Source organism: Cherax quadricarinatus, chromosome 6 (genome assembly GCF_038502225.1).
Source record: "Cherax quadricarinatus isolate ZL_2023a chromosome 6, ASM3850222v1, whole genome shotgun sequence".
NCBI classification, from domain to species: domain Eukaryota; kingdom Metazoa; phylum Arthropoda; class Malacostraca; order Decapoda; family Parastacidae; genus Cherax; species Cherax quadricarinatus.
The window spans coordinates 51,051,523-51,073,370 of record NC_091297.1 but is presented as its reverse complement, the minus strand read 5'-3'; positions in this window follow the sequence as shown (position 1 = coordinate 51,073,370).

Genomic DNA, 21,848 nt, shown 5'->3' with positions numbered 1-21,848 from the left:
CTCCTCCTCCCTATCTTCCAGATGCCATCACCAATCTTCAATAAAGGTAAGTAAAAATGTTATTTTATATGTATTACTATACATAATTAAAAAATATAGTATTTGTTGTACGTAAAACTGTAATTAATCTCTATAAAATGTATTTTTTGTGTGAATATTTTTGGGTTTCTGGAACGGATTAATTGTATTTCCATTATTTCTTATGGGAAATAATGCTTCGAATTTCAGACTTTTCGAATTTAGAACTAGCTCCTGGAACGGATTAAGTTCAATTTTTGAGGTTCCACTGTAATAGCTTTTATATACTTTTACTCATGTGCAAGTTAATTGTTCTACCATATTGTATCACTACTACTACTACAACCTATATCACTACTACTACTACAACCTATATCACTACTACTACTGCTACCATTAGCATTACACCTCACTCTAAGCCTGTATATATCCTCTGTGTCCATGTGTTGTTTGTAACGGCTTGACAAAGCTCCTGGAGAGCAAAACGTTGCCACAATAAAAATGTCACATTAGCTGCGCTTGTGTCCTTTTACTTTACGTAGGCTTCAGGATGTACATGTTTATAGAGGAGAAATGGATATATCGGATCATTATGTAGTTGTAAATACAGTTAGAGTAAATGGTAGATGGGGCACAAGGAAAATGGTAACAGTAAGTAAGAGAGAGGTAAAAGTTTATAAACTAAGGGAGGAGGAAGTTAGAGTAAGATATATACTGCTGTTGGCAGAAAGGTGAGCTAGTGCAAGTATGGGTAGTGGCAGGGTTGAAACAGGATGGGATAGTTTTAAAAATGCAGTATTAGAATATGGGGCAGAAGCTTATGGTTATAGGAGGGTGGGTGAAGGAGGAAAGAGGAGTGATTGGTGGAATGATGAAGTAATGGGTGCAATAAAAGAGAAAAAAGTAGCTTATGAGAGGTTTTTACAAAGAAGTGATATAGGAGAGTGATATGGAGAGTAAAAGAAAGGTGAAGAAAGTGGTCAGAGAGTGCAAAAGGAGAGCAGATGAAAGAGTGGGAGAGGCCACTGTCAAGAAATTTTTATGAAAATAAGAAAAATTTTGGAGTGAGATAAACAAGTTAAGAAAGCCTTATTGCACCTATTACATACATAGAACACTTAACTCTGATATTAACCCTCCCCTCAAACATCTCCTTGCCAACCTCAACAGAACACATGACCATAACACAAGGCACAGATCACTCTTTGATGTTCCTCGTGTCCATCTCACGCTATGCAAAAACTCAATGCACATAAAAGGCCCTAAAATCTGGAATTCATTACCTGTAAATATAAAAGAAACACTACCTGTTTATAAATTCAAGTCTCTTCTCAAAGATCACTTACTCACTCAAAACCAAATAAATACTGAATAACTGAACCTTATAAATTGTATATCCTATATGTTACTCACAATTATATCACACAAATGTTAAACCTAGGACCCAATCTAACTTTATTATTTTTTTAAATACACTACCTAACAGAATACTCCATTCGACTGAATGTACAGCAATGCAAGCAACCATATGACCTGTCTTTGTAATACTCATTTGTGCTTTATAGTTATCTGTTTACAATAATGTTTTATCACTGATTTCATCATTGCTTAGTTAATCTTAAGTTAATTTTAAGCCAGCCCGTAATGCTATGCATATAAGTGGCTTTGGCATGCTGCTCTTACCTGTATTTTTTGTACCTCTGTTTGTATGCTTAAAAAAGCCTAGGGAACAAATGGATTTGTCAGTTAAAAACAGTGTAGGGGAGTTAGTAGATGGGGAGGTGGAGGTTACCTGGTTACCTGGAGGTTATTCCGGGGATCAACGCCCCCGCGGCCCGGTCCATGACCAAATTTTTATTTCTTTTAAAAATTTACAGTGTGTGACTGATATGTTATAAGGATTCTATTTCCATGCATAGGTTACAGTGTGTAATTTAGTATTGATTTGCAAGTGCAAAGAAAGCCACTATCATGCTGAGGCATTTTGGGCAGACTAAATCTAATGCTTTACAGACTACTTAACCCTTTCAGGGTCGACAGGCCCTCTCCCAGACTTGTTCTCAGTCGCCAAATTTAAAAAAAAAAAAAAAAAAATTTCTTATGAAAAGATAGAGAATCTTTTCCTGATCATAATGACACCAAAAGTATGAAATTTGATGGAAAACTTAGGGAATTATGCTCTTGTGAGGTTAGCGGTCTTTACAATGTTTACGCATCAGCGATTTTGCCCACTTTGAGCCCTATTTTCGGCGAATTCCAGTATACTAGTCGACAAAAATCATAACTATTTCACTAGAAGTCCATTTTTTTCTATCGAATGAGTACAAGAAACCACCCATTTACCAATTTCAACTATCCAATAAAGTGGTCAGAATTTAGCAATTTTGCCAATTTCTCACAAATTTCAAAAGAAGCCAATTTCCAAATAGGGTCCAGAATAAACAAGAAAGACATTCCTGGCACTAAAATAACATTTCCTCTGTTCATTAGTCACATCCCCAGGCCCCTCTTACATTTCTTTTGCTTTCCACTTTGAATTGTTATTCTCACAAAAAATAAAAGATTTACTGTATTAGTGTAGAAATGGTATAAATAATATCAGCACACTTGTGAAAGAAATTAGATTCACCAGTTGACGTGTATTGGACGCATGGCACGATTTGTTTACTTTTGAACTTTGGCAAAAATCGAACATTTCTGCTATTTTGAGCTCAATTTCAAGGTACTTTTCATTGTGAAACCAATCAAAATTGTGTCAATTTCTGTAATATGTCTTCCATTATAAATAAGACCAGAAAACTAGAATACAACCATAAATGCCTTACAAAAATACAGTGCAAAGTCGCTGTTTTAAACCAAAAACACAGTCAAAGTTTTTTCTTTCTCATTACGCACTGTGTGCTGCAGGATTTTTTTTATCCTGCACACACTGACCACATAGACCCATTCTTTCATATGTAGACCTACCAGCTTTCTCTTGCTAGATTTGAGGGCGCTAGAATTTATGCATACTAGCACAGTGGACCCTCGCCTAACGCTATTAACCCTTTCAGGGTCCAAGGCCAAAATCTGAAGTCACGCACCAGTGTCCAAGAAATTTTGAAAAAAAAAAAAATTATTTTTTCTTACAGAATTAAAGAGCATATTTTTGTGAAGGTAATAAAACAAAAAAAATTAGAATCTGATCAGTACTTACCGAGATACAGTGCCAAGAAGTTTGTAGAAAATGATGTGGTGGCGGCAACATCGACGAATTCCACATACGGGTATTATATTATTTTGTTGTTTTAGTTGTTTTTTCTATTCCTACTAACATTTGGGGCCTGAGAGACCAATACTGTATATAATGTATATATATAAACTCACTGTATTGAACACAATAACCGCACTAAAGTTATTATCATATTATTGTTTACCACTGTTGTTTATTACAATAAACATGCACAAATATTGTATAATACTAATGTTCTATCATATATTTACATATTTACAATCACTGGACATGGTTTTAGAACTGCTGGAGCTTGTGGAACTCCTTGAAACAAGGCACCATGCACAGAGGCACCTTACATTCCTCACACATAAACCGAGTGTCTTTGCGTCTTTGTTGCCGTCGTTTTGTTTGTGCACAGACAATGCATCTCTTCTGAGCAAATTTCTTTTGAGTTGAAGGAAGCTGTATTATGAAATGATCACCTTCTCTTCTCAAACGCTTGGGTATATTGTGATGAATTCGAGGACCATGTTGTATTGCAGGTGTTGTTACCTGGTACTTCATTATGAGTTGTCTGACAACAGACAAACAAAATTCACCATACGGTGGTCTGTTACCAGTCTTTATTTGGTACATATTATATGCATTCAGCATTGAAATGTCCATGAGATGGAAGAAAAGTTTCATGTACCACTTGTAACTCTTACGAACACAGTCAACAAAACCAATCTGCATGTCACACTTGTCAACCAAGCGCATGTTTTGTGTATAATCAATCACTGTCACTGGTTTTCGAATACGTTCATTAGTCACTCGATCAACTTTGCCACTGTCTTGCATTTCATTACGGTGAATGGTTGTCAACAATGTGACATCTCGTTTGTCATGCCACCGTAATGCCATGATGGCATTGGCAGTAAACACCTGCACGTCATCACCACGAACACCTGCGTTGAGCCTGGGCATATGTTTACGATTAGAACGCACTGTGCCACACACATCTGTCTTGTTCACTCGCATGAAATCACTGAGTAATGGGCTTGTGTACCAGTTATCGGTATATAATGTATGGCCCTTACCAAGATAAGGTGCCATCATGTTTCTCACTACGTCACCTGATATACCCAATAACATCTTGGTATCTTTCAATGTTTTACTACCCGTGTATACAACAATATCCAACACCAGGCCACTGTCACAATCACAGAGTACAAACAATTTTATACCAAAGCGGTTCCTCTTGCTCGGTATATACTGCTTGAATGACAGTCTACCTTTGAACAAAATCAAAGACTCGTCAATTACAAGATTCTTGAATGGATAAAAGTATATCCTGAACTTTTGTTTGAGATACATGAAAACATTTCTAATCTTGTATAACCTGTCACTTCTGTCAGGCCTGGTTTTGTCAGAGAAGTGCAACATACGTAACAGTAAGATAAACCTGTTCACTGGTATTATTTCACTGAAGGATGGGGTACAAATTAGCCGATCTGTGGACCAGTATGCTTTTATATTATGCTTATAGACATGAGGCATAAGCATTATTGTTGCAAAAAGCAAATACATTTCTGCAACAGTCGTCTCTTTCCACCTGTGTAGTCTTGACTGTGGTGATAAGATCGTATTTGCCATGGTGTACTGAAAATACTTATTACTTTCCCTGACAATAATTTCCATCAATGGCTGGTCAAAGAATAATTCAAAGAATTCCAGTTCATTGGCCGTGGTTCCAAGGGGACAGGTAGGTAGAATTCCACTTTGTGAGTCATCAAAGTGGTGAGGGCTGGGAACAAAATTGGGATTTTGCTGCCAATCCCAGATACGGTTTGCTGGTGGATACTGGACATCATAGGCTGGTTGTACGGGTGGTTGTGGCGGGCTGGTGGGTGACGCTCCGCTTTGTCCTTGAACTGACGAGTCAGCAGCGTGGGTTCCCGCGTGGCACAGCGAGTCACGCATGGCGGTGCCACTACCACCACCAGCCCCACTAACACCATCCACTGATGTCTGTGGCCCATCCATGCCAAGTGTAGCCACATCATCCTCACTATCACTACCTAAAACGGGTGTAGGGCCACGGGATGTACTCCGGGATGTACTCCGGGATGAACTCCGTCCCCTGGGCACAGCATAGGGTACACTACCCGAGCGCATGTGGCGGCGAACATACCGACGCTTCACTGGTGAATATGTTTCCTCACTATCACTACTCGAATGATCGTCGAGCGCAATAAAATCACAATCCACGTCAGAATCATCGTCATTACTGAAGTCAGAGGCCAGGCCACGGGAAAATATTAGTTTTCTCTTACGTTTAGGAACACCCGACCGTGAGTCACGAGTGCCCACACCAGAGGTAGAAGGTCGAGGATCGTCGGGGTTTTCTGCACTATTATCGATATCCTGGTCATTATTTTCGGTCACTAACTTATCAAAGCCGTAGAATTCGTCTTCATTTCCACTTCCATCAGTGTCAGAACTATCAGACAGGAAGAGGAGAGTCCCAATTTTCCGGGGAGTGAGAGCTGACTTGCGACGAGACATGGTGAACAAGGGTGACTGAGCCGGCGTTCCCACAATGCTATGCAGGCGCCTAGATTTTTTGTTTATGGCGCACACCCACGGCGCAGACCCATTCTCTCATATGTAGGCCTATGAGCGCTTTCGCGCTAAATTTGACGGCGCTAGAATTTTGGCGTAGATCTACGGTTTGGACACTCACCGACCAGCCGTAGATCTACGGGACGGACCCTGAAAGGGTTAATCCGTTCCTGAGAGCTCAACGTTAGACGAAATTATCGTTAGCCGAATTAATTTTCCCCATAAGAAATAATGGAAATCAAATTAATCCGTTCCTGACACCCCAAAGTATGAACAAAAAAAAAATTTTACCACATGAAATATTAATTTTAATACACACAAACTGAAGAAGACATGCACAGTTACATGACACTTACCTTTATTGAAGATCTGGTGATGATTGATGGAATGGGAGGAGGGGAGACTGTGGATGGTGTTAATGTTTAGAGGGGAATCCCCTTCCATTAGGACTTGAGGTGGCAAGTCCTTTTCCGGGGTTACTTCCCTTCTTCTTTTAATGCCACTAGGACCAGCTTGAGAGTCACTGGACCTCTTGTCGCACAACATATCTGTCCATAGAGGCCTGTACCTCCCGTTCCTTTATGACATTCCTAAAGTGTTTCACAACATTGTCAGTGTACAGGTTGCCAACACGGCTTGCAATAGCTGCGTGAGGGTGATTTTCATCAAAAAAAGTTTGCACTTTAAGCCACATTGCACACATTTCCTTAATCTTTGAAGTAGACAACTTCTTCAATTTCTCTATCCCCTCCTCCTGAGCAGTTTCCTCAGGTCTGGCCTCTTGCTGTTGAAGATGATCCAGCAGCTCATCAGTGGTTAGTTCGTCATTGTCCTCCTCCACCAACTCTTCCACATCCTACCCCCTAACCTCCAACCCCAAGGACTTCCCCAATGCCACAAGGGATTCCTCAACTGGCATAGGATTCCCAGGGTTAGCCTCAAACCCTTCAAAATCCCTTTTGTCGACACATTCTGGCCACAGTTTCCTCCAAGCAGAGTTCAAGGTCCTCTTAGTCACTTCCTCCCAAGCCTTACCTATAATGTTTACACAGTTGAGGATGCTAAAGTGATCTCACCAAATCTCTCTTAGAGTCAATTGAGTTTCTGAGGTCACTACAAAGCACCTTTCAATCATAGCTTTTGTGTACAGTTTCTTGAAGTTGGAAATGACCTGCTGGTCCATGGGCTGCAGGAGAGGAGTGGTATTAGGAGGCAAAAACTTGACCTTAATGAAGCTCATTTCCACAAAGTCTCTCTGCCAAGTCTGAAGGATGACCAGGAGCATTGTCTGATACTAGGAGGCACTTAAGGTCCAATTTATTTTCCAGGAGGTAATTTTTCACAGTGGGGGCAAATGCATGGTGTAACCAGTCATAGAAAAAGTCCCTAGTGACCCATGCCTTACTGTTTGCCCTCCACAGCACACACAAATTAGCCTTGAGTACATTGTTTTTCCTGAACACACTGGGAGTTTCAGAGTGATACACCAATAAAGGCTTCACTTTGCAATCACCACTAGCATTAGCACACATCAACAGAGTAAGCCTGTCTTTCATAGGCTTATGTCCTGGGAGTGCCTTTTCCTCCTGAGTAATGTAGGTCCTGCTTGGCATTTTCTTCCAAAACAGGGCTGTTTCATCACAATTAAACACTTGTTCAGGTTTCAGTCCTTCACTGTCTATGTACTCCTTGAATTCCTGCACATATTTTTCAGCCGCTTTGTGTTCCGAACTGGCAGCCTCACCATGCCTTATCACACTATGTATGCCACTACGCTTCTTAAATCTCTCAAACCAACCTTTGCTGGCCTTAAATTCACTCTCATCACCACTAGTTGCAGGCATTTTTCTAATTAAATCCTCATGCAACTTCCTAGCCTTTTCACATATGATCGCTTGAGAGATGCTATCTCGTGCTATCTGTTTTTCGTTTATCCACGCCAATAACAGTCTCTCAACATCTTCTATCACTTGCGATGTCTGTTTCGAAAACTAAGTTGCACCTTTGGCAAGAACAGCTTCCTTGATTGCCGTTTTCTTGGCCACAATAGTAGCGATGGTTGATTGGGGTTTACTGTACAACCTGGCCAGCTCGGAGACACGCACTCCACTTTCGTACTTAGCAATGATCTCTTTCTTCTTATCCATAGTAATTCTCACCCTTTTTCTGTAGGGTTGACACTAGAAGCTTTCTTGGGGCCCATGGTGACTTATTTTGCAGGTGCAATCACTAAAAAGGCTGTGATAATGTGAAATGTTCCGATTGTATGCTTGGAAGCGACCGCGGTGGCTGGCTTGTAAACATTGGCACGCACAGAACATGTGAGGCGGGCTCAGGCCGCATGTGGACGCGTCTCGAACGAATCGCGTTGAGCGAGTTTTTTAGCGCTAGCCGAGGCAAAATTTTTGCGTTAAAATGTATCGCTAGGTGGATTTAATGTTGTGCCATGCGTTTGTTAGGCGAGGGTCCACTGTACATCAAAAACCCTGGCGCGTAACCCGTACTAGTACGTCGGAAACCCTGAAAGGGTTAATACTAGACATATATATCATAGTTGGTTCGAATTGAATATTGATTTTATTATTTATCAACAAAGGTAGTTACACTGTTATATTTTACAGACTACTTAATACTAGACATGTACAGTAAATCATAGTTGGGTCAAATTGATCGTTGATGTTTTATATATCAACAGCACATTATATATCATTTATGTATCATATAGCACATTATAATAATGAGATTGAGGCAATTTTAGTTTTGAAATAATTTATAAAATTTGGCAAATTTTGGGTTGATGGTGGCAATAGTATGTAGTGTTTGTGTTGTTAGTTTTGGGAGGGGGGGGGGCGAGTTCTAAGTAGTGCCTTGAATTGGCACACAAGCGGGAGCCCTTTTGTATTTTCAGGCAATGAATTCCAGATTTTTGGGCCCTTTATATGCATTGCATTTTTGCATAGGGAGAGATGGACACGAGGGATATCAAAGAGTGTTTTGTGTCTTGTGTTATGCAAGTGAGTTCTATTGTAGTTCTCAAGAAGGAGTTTGAGGGGAGGGTTTATATTGGAGTATTGTTCTGTGTATGTAGTAGGCACAATAATATAAGTGGATATTTTGTATGTTAAGCAAGTTCAAGCTCTTAAATAGTGGTGGGGTGTGTTGCCAGGTGCAAGAGTTTGTAATCATTCTCACTGCAGCTTTCTGTTGATAGCGTATAAACATTGCATGTATATATTCTATGTAATATCTTTCTTATAGTATAATTTTTAAGAAAATATCGTAGGTGGATTAATGAAAATGTCTCTATTAACCTAAAATATAATTAAGGGTTTAAGGTGATTTGCTGTAGTTGAACCCCATGCACAAATACCATAGGTGAGGTAAGGGTGGATGAGCAAGAAGTGCCGTTTGGGGTACATAGTACCATATCTTAGAGAGGACGCCTACTGTTTTGGAGATTCTTTTTTAAATATGCTGTATGTGGGTTAGAAATTTAAGACAGCAGTCAATGTGGAGCCCTAGAAATTTCCAGAACAGACCTGTTTCGTCACAATTGAACACTTGTTGGGGGATGAATTTTTCAGCATTGCCATGCCTTATCACACTGTGTATGCCACTACAATTCTTAAATCTCTCAAACCAACCTTTGCTGGCCTTAAATTCACCAATATGAGCACTAGTTCCAGGCATTTTTTCCTGTTCACATGGGTGTTAGTTGACTGTTGTGGGTCGCATCCTGGGGGACAAGATTAAGGACCCCAATGGAAATAAGTTACAGTCCTCGATGATGCACTGGCTTTCTTGGGTTATCCTGGGTGGCTAACCCTCTGGGGTTAATCGTTTCTCGGTAATTATTTCACGTTAAGCCACACCAACAACACTCTCTCCACATCTTTGAGTAGTACAGCTGATGGTGGTGCAGCAACAGCTGACTGCAGTGCAGCAGCAGCTGACTGATCCAGCAACAGCTGACTGGTCCAGCAACAGCTGACTGTGGTACAGCAACAGCTGACTGATCCAGCAACAGCTGACTGGTCCAGCAACAGCTGACCGTGGTGCAGCAACAGCTCACTGATCCAGCAACAGCTGACTTGTCTAGCAACAGCTGACTGTGGTGCAGCAACAGCTCACTGATCCAGCAACAGCTGACTGGTCCAGCAACAGCTGACCGTGGTGCAGCAACAGCTGACTGGTCCAGCAACAGCTGAAAATGGTGCAGCAACAGCTGACTGGTCCAGCAACAGCTGACTGGTCCAGCAACAGCTGACGGTGGTGCAGCAGCAGCTAACTGTGGTATGATAGTATTTCTCACCCTTTTTACCACAGGGTTGGCACTAGAAGCTTTCTTTGGGCCCATGGTGGCTTATTTAGCAGTTAAAAGCACTATAAACAATGGAATAATACAAAATGTATCGAATGTATGCATGCAACCATCCACCCTGGCTTGTAAACAATGACGACAGGGCTGGATGGACAGGTTCGGGACGAGTCATGTTGGTCAGAAACAGCTGACGGTGGTGCAGCAGCAGCTGACCATGGTGCAGCAGCAGCTGACTGTGGTGCAGCAGCAGCTCACCATGGTGCAGCAGCAGCTCACCGTGGTTCAGCAACAGCTGACTGTGGTGCAGCAGCAGTTCACCATGGTGCAGCAGCAGCTGACTGTGGTGCAGCAGCAGCTGACAGTGGTTCAGCAACAGCTGACTGTGGTGCAGCAACAGCCAACTGGTCCAGCAACAGCTGACTGTGGTGCAGCAACAGCTGATGGTGGTGGAGCAACAGCTGACTGTGGTGCAGCAGCAGCTGACCATGGTGCAGCAGCAGCTGATTGTGGTGCAGCAGTAGCTAACCGTGGTGCAGGAGCAGCTCACAATGGTTCAGCAACAGCTGACTGGTGCAGCAGCAGTTCACCATGGTGCAGCAGCAGCTGACTGTGGTGCAGCAGCATCTGACAGTGGTTCAGCAACAGCTGACTGTGGTGCAGCAGCAGTTGACCATGGTGCAGCAACAGCTGATGGTGCTGCAGCAGACTGGTGCAGCAATAGCTGACCGTGGTGCAGCAACACCTGACTGCGGTATTATAGTATTTCTCACCCTTTTTACCACAGGGCTGGCACTAGAAGCTTTCTTTGGCCCCATGGTGGCTTATTTAGAAGTTACAAGCACTATAAACAATGGAATAATACAAAATGTATCGAATGTATGCATGCAACCAGCCACCCTGGCTTGTAAACAATGACGGCAAGGCAGCTGAGGCGCTCAGGCTGGATGGACAGGTTTGGGAGGGATCAAGTTGGGCGAGTTTTTTATTGTTAAGCGGGCCAAAATTTTTACACTCAAATGCTTCGTTAGGCGGATTTAACGTTGTGCGATGCGTTCGTTAGGCGAGGGTCCACTGTATAGTATTGGAGTGGTTAGTATATTTGTTTAATAATTGTATGAAAGAGGGGAAGGTAACTAGGGATTGGCAGAGATTGTGTATAGTTCATTTATATAAAGGGAAGGGGACAAAAGAGATTGTAAAAATTATAGGGAAATAAGTTTACTGAGCACAGTAGGGCCCCACTTATACGGCTGGTTAGGTTCCAGGCTACCGCCGTAAAGTGGAACACCCTTTTTTTCCACTTACAAATGCATACAAACACTAGATAACAAGTTTACACTAACATATATTAAGTTAGCAATAGAACCAGGCATCAAAAAACAATAAAAATGTACAATACACACATAGTGCACTCATTACTTACCTTAAAATATTTATAGTCTTAATCTAGGGTGAGACAAGTAGTATTTATTGTAAGAAATCAAGTGTGGTATGTATGGTAGTCAGCCAGGCTACCATACCAGGCCACCCCACCCACACATACAATTCTATGATATTTAAGCATCCCAGAGCGATAAAATGTATATACAGTTCACTCATTACTTACCTTAAAATATAGGGTTAGATGAGTAGTATTTATTGTAAAAAATCAAGTGTGGTATGCATGGTAGTCAACCGGGCTACCATACCAGGCCAACCCACCTACACATAATATTCTATTACATTTAAGCATCCCAGAGCAATAAAATATTTGTAGTCTTAATGTAGGGTCAGGAGTAAGTAAATGAAATAAAACAAATAAATGAGAGAGAGAAAGAATGAGTGCATGAGAGAGTACAGGCGCAGACTTATGTAAACAAACCAGGCGAAGGTAAGGTTTGTAAACAAAGTGTACACGTCTGGTTTGTGTACAAGTTACATTGTGTACAGGTTGTCTCTACATTGATACGGTAGAATAAATAAAGAAGAACACTCCCATTCTCATGTAACATCATTTTGAGAAGAAATGATGCTCTGAGTGAAGGCAATGGAAATAAGTCACTCTGACTTTTTTGGGTTATCCTAGGTTCTCTACACATATGTTGTTATGTATGATAATCTATGTAACTGTATTTGTGTATACCTGAAAAAACTTACTTACATACATATGAAAGGAATAATTTTCTACAGTTACCCCCAGTAACACATTTTCTCTTATGTTAGATTAGAGAAAATGTTATTCTTGGCATCACTTGTACAAGTTATCTGGCTACCACATCTCATATTTATGTTTATTTATTCTATTGTGGGGTGTATTTATCATCTTTTTATGTTATGTATCGTGTTTATTATATAATTTTGAAAAAAATATCATGGATAGATTAATGAAAATTTGTATATTAACGTAATATACAACATTTAATGAGACTCGGTGATGATTATTATTATTATTATTATCATTTCTAATATGGCGTCACTTGTGCAAGTCGTCTGCTACCACATCTCATATTTATGTTTATTCTATTGTGGGGTGTATTTATCATCTTTTTATGCTATGTATCGTGTTTATTATATAATTTTGAAAAAATATCATAGATGGATTAATGAAAATGTGTATTTAACGTAATATACGACATTTAAATGAGACTCGATGATTATTATTATCATTACTAATATGACGTCTGGAGACATAAGACACTCTTACTGATTTTAATGTGTACCTGCATGCCAGCACAGTATGTAAGTTTATTTAAGTACAGGTATACATAAGTATAATTATCAGAGTATATATAAAATATGAAATAACTTTTAAAAACATTTGAAATTTTGGAGTTTCCAGAGAAAATGGAGAGACTTAGTGCTTACTGAGCTCACGAAGAATGTAAACAAACAGGGTGGGGCGCGGTGACCGTATTAGAAAGTCAGGTGGGGGAGCCGTATAGCGAGTTTTGGTCATAATTTGAAATGACCGTATTAGCGGAAAGCCATAAAGTGAAACGCCGTGAAGTGGGGCCCTGCTGTATACCAGGAAAAGCGTACGGTAGGGTTATTATTGAAAGAATTAGAGGTAAGGCAGAGAGCAGGATTGCAGATGAGCAAGGAGGCTTTAGAATGGGCAAGGGATGTGTAGATCAAGTGTTTACATTGAAGCATATACAGTGGAACCTCAAATTTGGAACGTATCGCTTATCGAACTTCGAAAATCGACCGCTTTTTTTTAACCAACTTTGTCCCTATTATCGAATTCGCCCCTATTTTCAAACAGCCGGGTACCGGACCTGTCCAGCAACCTGCTCTGTCCGCGTCCCCATGCAGGCGCTATGAGCCAGTCTGGTTTTGTTGATGCTTGAGTAAACACTAACCTACACTCTCGTTCAAACATTTTACGATTACAGTGGACCCCCGCTTAACGAACACCTCCAAATGCGACCAATTATGTAAGTGTATTTATGTAAGTGCGTTTGTACATGTATGTTTGGGGGTCTGAAATGGACTAATCTACTTCACAATATTCCTTATGGGAAAAAATTCGGTCAGTACTGGCACCTGAACATACTACTGGAATGAAAAAAGTTCGTTAACCGGGGGTCCACTGTATTTCATTGTGTTCAGTGCTTGTGGGACTGTGAAATAAGCTACCATGGGCCCAAAGAAACTTGCTAATTGTACACCATAGATGTGAAGAAGGAAATAATACAGAAGTATTAGAGTGGTGTAAAACTTGTTAAGCTTGCCAGGATGTGTGGGAAAAACAAGTCAACCATCGGTTCTATCCTGGCAGAGAAAGAACAAATCAAGGAAGCTGATGTTGCGAAAGGTGTTAATATGCTAACCAAAAAAAGACCACAGACAATCGATCAGGTTGAGAAGTTGTTGCTGGTGTGGATCAAGGATAAAGAGGTGGCAGCTGATAGTGTTTCAGATACGATTATTTGTGAAAAGGCAAGGAAGTTGCATGCCGATTCAAAGATTAAGGAGATTTGCGCCAAGTGGAATGATGTCCAAATGTTTGTGCAGAAGTACCACCCTGAGCAAGCTGAAACAAGCCATCTTTGCACCAAGTTCAGTGACAGAACCATGTCTCATTTTAGGGAAATCTTAAAGAGGCACCAGAAACAGAGGACTGTGGACAGTTATTTTGTGAGACAAGGGTCCAGTGACTCTCAAGCTGGTCCTAGTGGCATTAAAAGACAGAAAAGGGAAGTAACCCCAGAGAGGGCTTTGATACCTAAAGTCCTTATGGAGAGGGGAATTCTCCTTCCAAACACTAACCCCCCAACTCCCTCTCTCCTACTCCCTATCTTCCAGATGTCATAAACAATCTTTAATAAAGGTAAGTAAAAATGTTATTTTATATGTTTATTTAAATTTATTAATACATAATTGAACACTATATTTGTTCTGTGTATGTAAAACTTTAATTAATCACTATAAAATGTATTTTTTTGTGAATATTTTTGGGTTTCTGGAACGGATTAATTGTATTTCCATTATTTCTTATGGGAAATATTGCTTCGCTTTTCAGACTTCGAAATTAGAACTAGCTCCTGGAACAGATTAAGTTCGATATTTGAGGTTCCACTGTATGTGATTAGTGTTTAGATAAAGGTAGGTAAGTTTTCATTGCAGTTATGGATTTAGAAAGGGCATATGATAGAGTGCATAGGGGAAGCAGTGTGGCAGATGTTGCAAGTGTATGGAATAGGTAGTAAGTTACTAAATGCTGTAAAGAGTTTTTATGCGGATAATGAGGTTCAGGTTAGGGTGTGTAGGAGAGAGAGGGAGATTACTTCCCAGTAAAAGTAGGTCTTCGACAGGGATGTATAATGTCACCATGGTTGTTTATAGATGGGGTTGTAAAAGAAGTGAATGCTAGGGTGTTGAGGAGAGGGGTGGGATTAAATTATGGGGAATCAAATACAAAATGGGTGTTGACATAGTTGCTTTTTGCTGATGATGCTGTGCTTTTGAGGGATTCTAAAGAAAAGTTGCAAAGGTTAGTGGATGAGTTTGGGAGGGTGTGTAAAGGTAGAAAATTGAAAGTGAACATAGATAAGAGTAAGGTGATGAGGGTATCAAAGCATTTAGATAAAGAAAAATAGAAAAATTGGATATCACATTGGTGGGAGGGAGTATGGAAGAAGTGAATGTTTTCAGATATTTGAGAGTTGACTTGTTAGCACTAGAAGCTTTCTTTGGAGCCATGGTAGCTTATTTAGCACTTGCAAGCACTAAAATCAATGGAATATTATGAAATATTTTGTAGGAGCAAGTGAGGGGACCGTCACTCACTGGTAAACAATAGCACACTGGCTGGGAAGGCAGGTCCAGACGGCTCAGAGCGTGAGTATGCATCCCAGATGCAGGACGATTAGCGAGTTAATGGACCATTTGCGAGCCAATGTTTAGACAAAATAATGGGACTATTTCCGAAATGGACGACTTTCAGGCCGGACGATTATTGAGGGACCACTGTATTAAGTTAGTAATAGAACTAGGCATTAAAAAACAATAAAAAAGTAAACTACACTCACAATATACTCATTACTTACCTTAAAATATTTGTAGTCTTAATCTAGGGTGAGACAAGTAGTATTTATTGTAAGAAATTAAGTGTTGTATGTATGGTAGTCAGCCGGGCTACCATACCAGGCCACCCCACCTACACATAGTATTCTATTACATTTAAGCATCCCAGAGTGATAAAATGCTTATACAGCTCACTCATTACTTACCTTAAAATATTTGTAGTCTTGACTGAGGGTGAGTTGAGTAGTATTTATTGTAAGAAATCAAGTGTGGCATGTATGGTAGCCAGCCAGCCCAACCCACCCACACATACTATTCTATGATATTTAAACATCCCAGAGCGATAAAATGCATATACAGTTCACTCATTACTTACCTTAAAATATTTGTAGTCTTAATGTAGGGTCAGGGGTGAGTATACGAAATAAAACGAATAAATGAGAGAGAGAGAGAGAGAGAGAGAGAGAATGAGTACATGAGAGAGGACAGGCGGAGTTACGTAAACAAACCAGGCCAACGCAAGTTTTGTAAACAAGCCAGGCATACATGTCTGGTTTGTGTACAAATTACATTGTGTACAAGTTGTCTCTACATTGATACGGTAGAATAAATAAAGAATAACACTCCCATTCTCATGTAACACCATTTTTAGAAGAAATGATGCTCTGAGTGAATGCAATGAAAGTAAGTCACTCTGACTTTTTTGGGTTATCCTAGGTACTTTACACATATGTTGTTATGTATGATAATCTATGTAACTGTATTTGTGTATACCTGAATAAACTTACTTACATACGAAAGGAATAATTTTCTACAGTTACCCCCAGTAACACATTTTCTCTGATGTTGGACTAGAGAAAATGTTATTCTTGCCGTCACTCGTAGAAGTCTGGCTACTACATCTCGTATTTATGTTTTATTATACTGTGGGGTGTATTTATCATCTTTATATGTTATGTATTATGCTTATTATATAATTTTGAAAAAAAAATATCATAGATGGTTTAATGAAAATGTGTATATTAACGTAATGTATGATATTTAACCCTTTGAGGGTTTCGGCCGTACTAGTACGGCTTACGACCCAGGGTTTTTGACGTACTAGTACGCCTAAATTCTAGCGCCCTCAAATCTAGTGGGAGAAAGCTGGTAGGCCTACATATGAAAGAATGGGTCTATGTGGTCAGTGTGCACAGTATAAAAAAAATCCTGCAGCACACAGTGCATAATGAGAAAAAAAAAATGACCGTTTTTTTGGAATAAAACAGCGACTTTTCACTGTATTTTCGTATGGTATTTATTGTTGTATTCTAGTTTTCTTGGTCTCATTTGATAGAATGGAAGACATATTACAGAAATTGAGATGGTTTTGACTGGTTTTACAATGAAAAGTACCTAGAAATTGAGCTTAAATTAGCAGAAATGTTCGATTTTTACCAAAGTTCAAAAGTAAACAAATCATGCCAAGCCTCCAATACACTTCAACTGGTGAGTCTAATATTCTTTCGCAAGTGCACCAATATTATTTATACCATTTTTTACACTAATGCTGTAGTCTGCATAACAGTAAATCTTCTATTTTTTGTGAGAATAAAAATTCAAAGTGGAAAGCAAAAGAATGTAAGAGGGGCCTTGAGACGTGACTAATGAACAGAGGAAATGTCATTTTAGTGCCAGGAATGTCTTTCTTGTTTATTCTGGACCCTATTCGGAAATTGGCATCTTTTGAAATTTATGTGAAATTGGCAAAATTGCTAAATTCTGACCACTGTACTGGACAGTTGATATTGGTAAATGGGTGATTTCTTGCACTCATTCGATAGAAACAATGGAGTTCTAGCAAAATATTCATGGTTTTTGTCAACTAGTACAGTGGAATTGCCCGAAAATGGGGCTCAAAGTGGGCAAAATCGCCAATGCATAAACATCGTCGAGACCGCTAACTCCGCGAGAGCATAATTCCGTAAGTTTTCCATGAAATTTCATACTTTTGGTGTCATTATGATCTGCAAAAGATTCTCTATCTTTTCATAAGAAATTTTTTTTTTTTTTTTAAATTTGGCCGACCCTGAGAACGAGTCTCGGAGAGGGCCTGTCGACCCTCAAAGGGTTAATGAGATTCAGTGATTATTATTATTAATAATAATATGGTGTCACTCGTAGAAGTCTGGCCCCCACATCTCGTCTTTATGTTTATTTATTCTACTGTGAAGTGTATTTATCATCTTTATATGTTATGTATCATGTTTATTATATACACAAATAACCCGCACATAAAAGAGAGAATCTTACGATGATGTTTCGGTCCGACTTGGACCATTTACAAAGTCACACGGTGTGACTTTGTAAATGGTCCAAGTCGGACCGAAACGTAGTCGTAAGATTCTCTCTTTTATGTACGGGTTATTTGTGTATCGTTCCAGTCATGGTATTGTGCCTTTTTTTGTTGTTTATTATATAATTTTGAAAAAATATCAGAGATGGATTAATGAAAATATGTATATTAATGTAATATACGACATTTATTGAGACTCGGTGATTATTATTATTACTATTATTATTATTATTATTATTATTATTATTATTATTATTATTATTATTATTTTTTTTTTTTTTTTTTTTTTTATTATCACACCGGCCGATTCCCACCAAGGCAGGGTGGCCCGAAAAAGAAAAACTTTCACCATCATTCACTCCATCACTGTCTTGCCAGAAGGGTGCTTTACACTACAGTTTTTAAACTGCAACATTAACACCCCTCCTTCAGAGTGCAGGCACTGTACTTCCCATCTCCAGGACTCAAGTCCGGCCTGCCGGTTTCCCTGAATCCCTTCATAAATGTTACTTTGCTCACACTCCAACAGCACGTCAAGTATTAAAAACCATTTGTCTCCATTCACTCCTATCAAACACGCTCAAGCATGCCTGCTGGACGTCCAAGCCCCTCGCACACAAAACCTCCTTTACCCCCTCCCTCCAACCCTTCCTAGGCCGACCCCTACCCCGCCTTCCTTCCACTACAGACTGATACACTCTTGAAGTCATTCTGTTTCGCTCCATTCTCTCTACATGTCCGAACCACCTCAACAACCCTTCCTCAGCCCTCTGGACAACAGTTTTGGTAATCCCGCACCTCCTCCTAACTTCCAAACTACGAATTCTCTGCATTATATTCACACCACACATTGCCCTCAGACATGACATCTCCACTGCCTCCAGCCTTCTCCTCGCTGCAACATTCATCACCCACGCTTCACACCCATATAAGAGCGTTGGTAAAACTATACTCTCATACATTCCCCTCTTTGCCTCCAAGGACAAAGTTCTTTGTCTCCACAGACTCCTAAGTGCACCACTCACTCTTTTTCCCTCATCAATTCTATGATTCACCTCATCTTTCATAGACCCATCCGCTGACACGTCCACTCCCAAATATCTGAATACGTTCACCTCCTCCATACTCTCTCCCTCCAATCTGATATTCAATCTTTCATCACCTAATCTTTTTGTTATCCTCATAACCTTACTCTTTCCTGTATTCACCTTTAATTTTCTTCTTTTGCACACCCTACCAAATTCATCCACCAATCTCTGCAACTTCTCTTCAGAATCTCCCAAGAGCACAGTGTCATCAGCAAAGAGCAGCTGTGACAACTCCCACTTTGTGTGTGATTCTTTATCTTTTAACTCCACGCCTCTTGCCAAGACCCTCGCATTTACTTCTCTTACAACCCCATCTATAAATATATTAAACAACCACGGTGACATCACACATCCTTGTCTAAGGCCTACTTTTACTGGGAAAAAATTTCCCTCTTTCCTACATACTCTAACTTGAGCCTCACTATCCTCGTAAAAACTCTTCACTGCTTTCAGTAACCTACCTCCTACACCATACACTTGCAACATCTGCCACATTGCCCCCCTATCCACCCTGTCATACGCCTTTTCCAAATCCATAAATGCCACAAAGACCTCTTTAGCCTTATCTAAATACTGTTCACTTATATGTTTCACTGTAAACACCTGGTCCACACACCCCCTACCTTTCCTAAAGCCTCCTTGTTCATCTGCTATCCTATTCTCCGTCTTACTCTTAATTCTTTCAATTATAACTCTACCATACACTTTACCAGGTACACTCAACAGACTTATCCCCCTATAATTTTTGCACTCTCTTTTATCCCCTTTGCCTTTATACAAAGGAACTATGCATGCTCTCTGCCAATCCCTAGGTACCTTACCCTCTTCCATACATTTATTAAACAATTGCACCAACCACTCCAAAACTATATCCCCACCTGCTTTTAACATTTCTATCTTTATCCCATCAATCCCGGCTGCCTTACCCCCTTTCATTTTACCTACTGCCTCACGAACTTCCCCCACACTCACAACTGGCTCTTCCTCACTCCTACAAGATGTTATTCCTCCTTGCCCTATACACGAAATCACAGCTTCCCTATCTTCATCAACATTTAACAATTCCTCAAAATATTCCTTCCATCTTCCCAATACCTCTAACTCTCCATTTAATAACTCTCCTCTCCTATTTTTAACTGACAAATCCATTTGTTCTCTAGGCTTTCTTAACTTGTTAATCTCACTCCAAAACTTTTTCTTATTTTCAACAAAATTTGTTGATAACATCTCACCCACTCTCTCATTTGCTCTCTTTTTACATTGCTTCACCACTCTCTTAACCTCTCTCTTTTTCTCCATATACTCTTCCCTCCTTGCATCACTTCTACTTTGCAAAAACTTCTCATATTATTATTATTATTATTATCATCATCATTACTAATATGGTGTCTCGAGACATAAGACACTCTTACTGATTTTAATATGTACCTGCATGCCAGCACAGTGTGTAAGTTTATTTATGTACAGGTATGCATAAGTATAATTATCAGAGTACAGTGGACCCCCGCATACCGATTTTAATCCGTGCAAGAGGGGTAATTGTTATGCGAAATAATCGGTATGCGAATGAATTTTCCCCATAAGAAATAATGGAAATCAAATTAATCTGTGCAAGACACCCAAAAGTATGAAAAAAAAAATTTTTTTACCACATGAAATGTTAATTTTAGTACACACAAACTGAAAAAGGCATGCACACTTACAATGACACTTACTTTTATTGAAGATCTGGTGATGATTGATGGGATGGGAGGAGGGGAGAGAGAGTGTTAGTGTTTAGAAGGGGAATCCCCTTCCATTAAGACTTGAGGTGTCGAGTCCTTTTCTGGGGTTACTTCCCTTCTTCTTTTAATGCCACTAGGACCAGCTTCAGAGTTACTGGACTTCTTTCGCACAACATATCTGTCCATAGTGGCCTGTACCTCTCGTTCCTTTATGACTTCCCTAAAGTGTTTCACAACATTGTCAGTGTAATAATCACCAGCACGGCTTGCAATAGCTGTGTGAGGGTGATTTTCATCAAAAAAGGTTTGCACTTCAAGCCACTTTGCACACATTTCCTTAATCTTTGTAGTAGGCAACTTCTTCAATTTCTCTCTCCCCTCCTCTGAACCAGTTTTCTCAGGTCTGGCCTCTTGCTCTTGAAGTTGATCTATCAGCTCATCAGTGGTTAGTTCTTCATTGTCCTCCTCCACCAACTCTTCCACATCCTCCCCACTAACCTCCAACCCCAAGGACTTTCCCAATGCCACAATGGATTCCTCAACTGGCATAATCCTCTCAGGGTTAGCCTCAAACCCTTCAAAATCCCTTTTGTCTACACATTCTGGCCACAGTTTCTTCCAAGCAGAGTTCAAGGTCTTCTTAGTCACTCCCTCCCAAGCCTTACCTATAAGGTTTACACAATTGAGGATATTAAAGTGCTCTCTCCAAAACTCTCTTAGAGTCAGTTGAGTTTCTGAGGTCACTACAAAGCACCTTTCAAACAGAGCTTTTGTGTACAGTTTTTTGAAGTTTGCAATAACCTGCTGGTCCATGGGCTGCAGGAGAGGAGTGGTATTAGGAGGCAAAAACTTGATGTTAATGAATTTCATGTCCCCATAAAGTCGCTCTGCCACATCTGTAGGATGACCAGGGGCATTGTCTAACACCAGGAGGCACTTAAGTTCTAATTTCTTTTCAGTTAGGTAATCTTTGACATTGGGGGCAAATGCATGGTGTAACCAGTCATAGAAAAAGTCTCTAGTGACCCATGCCTTA